Raw genomic sequence first — 7,201 nt, forward strand, 5'->3', positions numbered from 1 at the left:
CTGGAGGCAGAGCGGGTCCTGGCCCAGGGAGGGGCAGCAGCGCACCCCGCAGGGCGCCACCGCGTGAGACTGGGGCGCGGGCGCGGGCAGCTGCGCGGGAGGTGGGTGGATGCGCAGGGCCCGGCGACCGGACGCGCGCGGCGGGGCGGGAGGCTCCCCTCCGGGCCGGGGCGCGCTCGGGGAGGAGCGGAAAGGCAGCTGGACGCGGCGCGATTTATGGGCCTTTCAGGCGAGCAGGTGCCTCCGCGGCCGCCCATTGTCTCCCGGCCTCACAATGGGGCCGGGCAGCCAGGCCGCCTCCGCCGAGGGCTGCGCGGGCGCGAGGCCCCGGGGCGGTGCGGGCCCTGGCCGTCGATGCCAGCGCGCGTCCAGTGTGCGCCCTCCGTGTGTCCGTCCGCAGGGGTGCGGCCCGGCCACCAAATGCCCGTCCCTGTGCGCGCCGGCCGGGCTGCGCCCGCGGGGAGCCCGCGCCCGACGGTGCGCCCGCGGTGGGCTCGCCGCTCCGGCGGCGTCGGGCACCGGCGTCGCCCGCTGCTGGCATGGTCCGCGCCCCCGCTTTTGCGGCGCACACACAGGAGCCCATTCTTCCAGGCTCGGCGCAACCATATGGCAAATCCGCGTCGACACAGCGGCCCCCGCTCATTCAGGCGCAGAATGTCGCGCAACAGGGAACAATCGCAACCCTGTTTGCCGCTATTATGGATGCGAGCCGGGCGAGAAAAAAAATCATTTAACTCCGAGAGATAGCCAGCTAATTACCAACCATATGTGAGCCCGGATTCAAAGCGGTGCCGCGGAGTTCATTCTGAATCCGGCTGACTTTATTAGGTATAGAAGACAGATGTCCCGACAGCACACGCATCACAGAAAATCGTGTCGGGGAGTTCTTGAAATGTTCGGAGAGCTCTTTAAATATTAAAGACCAGCCCGCTGATGGGCAGGGCCGGGTCCTTTGGGACTCTGGGAGCCCCAGGGGGCAACGAAGGGGGCTCCGGCGTCCTCCTTTATGGCGCCTCCAAGGCGGTGATGGGAAGGTGGGGCATCGAGTCCCTTGTTTGCCCCCCAGGAAGGAGCTAAGACGGAAGCTGCGATTGGGGTGTCAGGTTCCTGCCGTCCAGCCGAGCCCAGCTGAGCTACGCACACAGTAGGTTTTCTGTGGGCGTTTATTGAATGAGTGAGTGAATGAATGAATGAATGAAGGGATGAACCAGCATGGGAGCCAATCCAACTACGAAAATCACCTCGGAGGTGACTGGGGGTGGTGACAATAGCCCCACTCCTGTCTCTACCAGGAAAGTCGCCCGTAGTCATGAGCCTCCGAGCCTTAGCCAAAGCGAAAAGAGAGCTCGTTAGAGACAGAAAGAAACTTCCTCTGTTTTCCATGTAACACAGTTATGTCCCAGCTTTTTCTCCTTGTTACTCTTTTAAGCCAAATGTCTGAATAAAAGGATTATCCCCCCGCCTTCCCCCTCCCCTGCCCTGGAGGGACCAGTCCGCTATTAGCAGGCGGACCACTGCTGGCTAGGTTAACTGCACCCATGGCTTCCGCAGTCCTGTGCAAACCAGCCAGGTCAGCTGTCGTCTCTTTGTCACAGCATATGTATTTGAAAAATATAATATTTGAATCAAAGGAAAAAGGAGGATTTGCACCATTTCTGCCAACCAGCTCAGTGGGAATGAGTCAACGGTCTTCCCGCAGGAGGGTCTGTACAAGGGCCGAGATGCTTTCTCTTTTGTTTCTTCTGCTTTGTTTTGTGTTGTGTTTTTCTTTCCCCTGCCCACTGCCATCGAGGAGGCTGCGTTCTGGAACTTTGTGACCCACTCTGGCTTTGAAAAATTGAGGGCGTAAAGAAACAAGGAACACCCCCCCCCCCCAGCCAGGAAACCTTCACGCCGGAGACCTCCATGGTACAAAAGCAGCACTGACTTGAACTTGTGGGGTGAAAACTAGTTAGGGGGCATTGCCAACGCCACCAAGACAGGACTCCTCAGGTGACCCCCAGGAGCGGGAGGGGACCAGTGTCTCTGGCAGCCCCATGCCTACGCTGAGTCCTCCAGGGGGACACCAACCCTCCCCAGCAGCCCAAGACAGTGGGTCTAAATGCCCACAGCGCCTAATTATTATTAGGGGCACACAGCCTTTGACCACACATGGTTTTTTTTTTTTTTTGCCCTGACCTTGGAAAATGACATTTCAGGGACTTCCCACTTTCAAAAGATCCCTGGTGGCACAGTGGTTAAGCAGTTGGCTGCTAACCACAAGCCGCTCCCCAGGAGGAAGATACGGTAGGTAGTGTTTTCCGGAAAGATTTCAGCCTTGGAAACCCTATGGGGCAGTTCCACTCTGTCCTACAGGGTCAGTATCAGTTGGAACCGACTTGATGGCAGCCGGTTCATTTTAAAAACGTATCTCCAGGCCCTGGGATGAGGCTCCTAAAGGTAACTCCCTGTGACCAGCTTAATGCATCGAGGGGGGAGGGGGTCTCCAAGCTGCTGGCGGGTGCTGCTGGGGGGCCTCCAGTGGTGAGTTTCCAGGCCCTTGAGCTGCAGTGGCCTGGCTGGCCTGCCCTCTGAGGACCTGGCTCATTGTGAGAGTGGGGCCTGGGCTGTGGTACCTGCTCCCGAGACTTCGGGTCAGCGTGGTGATGAGGGGTGCCGCTTCCTGTGCAGTTCCAGAACCTCCCACATTTCAGAGAAGCCTCAAGTGGTGGTCAGAGGAGGCCCCAGATTTGGATCTGGATCTGAAGTCCACCTCCATCATGGACCTGGTCCAGCTGTTGCCAGCCCAGTCCTTGCACCTGGCATGGCCCTCAAGGGCTCTCCCACCTGGCCTGTACCCTGCAGCCCCCTCTGGCTGTGCCCTCTGCTCGGAGCATCTCCCCCCATCCCCCAGCTCTTCCCCACCTGGCAATCACGTCCTCACCTTCAAGACTTGACTCAAATAGGCACCCCTTCCATGGTGCCCTCAGGCCTTGGGTCCCTCACCTGGGCCCTCCTTGAGGGAAGCCAGGCCCACTTCACCTCTGGGTGCCCAGGCCTTATGCCAGTGGCATTCCGTGCCCATCTAGGGGACATCACAGCAGCTCCAGCAGAGCCTGGGCAGAGGAGGCCCGAGGGTGCAGCTGGCCCTTCCCATCGCCCTGCCCTGTACCAACAGTATCGGGCCGCGGATGCTCTGTGGAAATTTCCATGGCTACAGGATGCAAACCACTTCCCATTCATGTGGAAAGAACAGGTGCCCCCAGCCCGCCTTTCACTTCTATCCAGGAAATGGTTCAAACAGGATTTTTACAAATGTCATTTGGTCTTGACCCCATGTGGTCACTTCATCAAACAGAGGCCCTCATGGTCCTCCTTGGAAATGGAGCCAGAGCCCAGGCTAATGGGTCCCTGCCAATCGTCCTGGGAACCCGAGTCCTTGGGGCTCCTGCTACCTGTCCTGGGCTCAGTGGCCCCCTGGACTTGTACTTTGGTGGTGACATCCACAGTGTTGTGTAGTTTCTAGAGAGTCTTTGTGTGCTCCTCGTACTCACGCTGTCACTTGTCAACAGCACATGGGGACAGTGACCTCTCCCTAACACGTCACTGGGAGGTCCCCTGCCGTCTTCTCTCTATTATATTTCAAGGCCGCCAGCTGTGGGTTGTACGGAAATGTTTCTTCCAAACCGTTTGCTTGTTGATACGTTTACCACTCGTGTTATGGGCCTCTTGACGTGATTAAATATTTAGAAACTCAAATACATGTGTGAGTGTGTGTGTGAACTCTAATGCTTTCAAATATGCACTAAAACATGTACTTTAGGCTGAAAAACTCAGCATAGACGCCGCTGATGTAAAACGGTGTGGAGCCCCAAAATGCTGTCTGTGGACAGCTCAGGGGAGGAGGGTCTCTCTGGAGAACTTTTACGTTCTTTTCATGGATTTCTGTATTATTTTCATTTTTTTTCTTTTTAACAATGAGCATATGAGAGTTATACATCTGGGAGGAAAATATGGCTATTTTCATTTGGGGAATAAAATAATAGAAAGCACCACTGCTTTCCCAGCCGCATGACCCTGGGGTTGTGGCAACAATGGTCCAGGAGCCCCAGCCGTAGCCCAGCGCGGGGGTCCGGCGGCAGGACCACCTTCCGAGGAGGCGCCTCCGTAACCAGACCCCCTTGGTCAGAAGCCAGGGCAGGCCCGCTCCATGCCAAATTCCACTCTGTTGCTCTCTGCCCCAGCAGAATTCCAAAGTGTATTGTTGTTATCGTTATTATTTTGCAATTACGTGACATTTTTTAAATGCCTGGAGTGTTTTTTCAGCCAGTTTCATTAGTTCCTTCTCACTCGGCCCGAAAGACAGGTCAGCATTTTGCTTCTCCCTTAGCCAGCCAGCTAAGTCCAGAGAGGCCAAGGAACCTGCCTTGGTCACACAGCATGGCGGGCTGAGATGAGAGCGAAGGCCGGGCCCCGAGAGGACAAGAACAGGAATGAGGGAGAGAATAAAAAAGGAGAGGAGAACTAGCCAGGCTGGACAGACTGAAACAGGAGACCAGGCACTAGGGCACCAAGCCTGGCAGAGGGCTGCTTAGCACCCCAAGGCAGCCCTGCCAGCCCCTGCTCCCCAGTTCCTGAGTTGGGATGGGCTCTACAGTGGCACCAGGGCTTAGTTCTCAGTGTGTATTCTCAGTGGTCCATCTTCCAAGGGCCAGTGTGAGCCCAGAGGGGAGGAGAGAAGGGCTGGGCATCCAGAGGTGAAGTGGGTGTGACTCTCTCAAGGAGCACCTGTCTCCGCAAGGCCCAGGTGAGAGACCCAAGACCGCAGGGCTCCAAGGAGGAGCATTGGAGTCAGCCTTGAAGGTGAGGGTAGGTTTGCCAGGTGGGGAAGAGCTGGGGGGGAAGGTGCTCTGAGCAGAGGGCACAGCCAGAGAGGGCTGCCGGGGACAGGGCCAAGTGGGTGAGGTCTCGAGGGCCATGCTGGATGCCAGGACTGGGCTGGTGGTGGCTGGACCAGCTCCATGATGGAGGTGGACTTTAGGCCCAGAGAGGCCACATCTGATGGGTCATTGCACCCTGGTGAGTGAGCCCCTTCCCTGCATACCTCATAAAAAGAAAACACTAAGTAGTGAATGTCGTCCTCTTTTTAATGATGGCTCGGAGTTGGTATGTGTCAGGAGTAATTACATAGATAGCTGCCTCCGAGTTGGCTCTGACCAAGGGTGACCTTACACACAACAGGATGAAATACTGCCGGGTCCTGCGTCACCCTCGTGATCGCTGGCTTGTTCAAGTCCACCACTGTGGCTGTGGTGCCAGTCCATCTCACCGAGGGTCTCCCTTACCCTGGCTGGTCCTCTACTTCATCCAACACGATGTCCTTCTCCAGCGATTGAGCCCTCCTGATGACGTGTCCAAAGCAAGGGAATTGGACAGTGTCCTGTTGTGTCCACAGCGTTTTTTTGGCTAAATTTTGGAAGGAGATCACCAGACCTTTCTTCCTAGTCTGTCTGAGTCTGGAAGCTCTGCTGAAGCCTGTCCACCATGGGGGACCCTGCTGGTATTTGAAATGCCACTGGCATAGCTTCCAGCACCACAGCAACGTGCCAGCCACCACAGGAGGACAGACTGACAGACTGGGTGGGGTGGGGGTGGGATGCTGGTGGTGGTCGTGGTGGTCGTGGTGGTCTCGATGGTATTTACTCATCCACAAAGTCCCCTTCCCTGTCTCAGAGCTGGTGGGGGGCAGATTTTTCACTCACTGACGTTGGGTTTTTAAGTTTGTAGTTGAATTTTTTGTGGTTAAAAGTGCACATCACGAAAAGGAGCCTTCCCCATCTTTCTCTCATTTATTCGTTCTCTCACTCATTCGTTCATCGGTGCCATCTAGATGTTCTGGAAGGCCCGCCCCCACAAGTCAGGCCTGAGCTGTCCGGGCACTGCGGACGGGGCCCGGGAAGTTGGACTGGCAAGGGTCTTTCCTAGCGAGGAGCGGCCGCAGAGGCCCGGCCCTGGGGCTGGAGACCGAGCGGTGCAGGAGGCCGGGCGACCCCCCAGCGGCTGTGCTCGTCCCTGCCCCCCTTCCGGTGCATTTGTTTCTGTTTTGAACCCGGGGTCCACGGCCTTCGGTTGACCGAAGCGCCGCGCAGCCTCGGAGCCGGGGAAGGAGGCCTCGCGCGCGGGCACCGTCGTTCCCAGGCCGCTCCCGGGAGCCGCCGGCGAGCACAGAGGAGGGTGCGGAGGGCCGAGCTGGGCGGGGGTCCCGGGCCCGAACCCCCGCCGCCCCTTCCCCGCCGTTGCCCCCACAGCGCCCGAGTCTATTTGGAGAAGAAAGCGGCCAATTTGTTTTCATTCAGAGTCACTTAAGATCCTATTTTGGGGAAATGAAAGGAGAAAGGCGTGCTCCCCGCCCTGCCCGCTGGGTGCCCGGCCGTGCCCGGCGCTCAGGGAGGCCCTCCACCCTGTCCGGCCCGGCGCGTGGGGTGCCCGGCGCTCGGGGAGTCCCTACCACCCAGTCCGGCCCGGCCCGCGGGGTGCCCGGTGCTGGGGGCGCCCCCGTCTGGCCCGCAGGCCCCTGTCGCCCCGGCCGCGCTCATCTACACAAGCGCACACTCGCGCCCATCTGCAGGGGCGCAATTACAGGCGGGGGTGGGGGGGCGGGGAGCCCGGAATTAGCATTTCCGCGGCCATCTGGCGGGAGGAGCGGGCGCGGCCGGACAAAGGGCGCCAGGCGAGGGGACAGGCGAGTGTGCCGCGGCATTGACCTGCAAATGAGGCTTTGTCCGGGCATTAAAGCTCGCCGGACCCCCGACCCCGGCCCCTGCCTGCCGCCCGCGCCCCTCGCGGCCCAGGTCGGGCTGGGGACCCGGAGGCCTAGTGGCCTCGGGGCTGGGGAGCTCTGAGCCCCCGCTCAGCCCCGGGAGGACTAGAGCCTGGAGCGGAGCTCCTGACCCCTGGCCCCCTGGCACTGTCCCACTCGTCTGGCTCCTATATTGTGCAGTAAAGACTGTGGCAGGATTTTCTCAGGATTCAGGGTGTGGGGCTAGAACCTTTGGGGGTGGTTGAGTGGAGGGGCATAGATGGGTGCAGGGTCAGGATGGGAGCTTTCGTATCCCGGAGATATTAAGGACTGGCAGACTGGCAGCCCCAGTAAGCTTTTTGTGTCCTCCACAGTCTTCAGTGCCTCAAATCATTGACAACAGCAGCTCCAGGCCTCAAAGTG

The sequence above is a fragment of the Elephas maximus genome, chromosome 7, assembly GCF_024166365.1.
Source record: "Elephas maximus indicus isolate mEleMax1 chromosome 7, mEleMax1 primary haplotype, whole genome shotgun sequence".
NCBI classification, from domain to species: Eukaryota; Metazoa; Chordata; class Mammalia; order Proboscidea; family Elephantidae; genus Elephas; species Elephas maximus.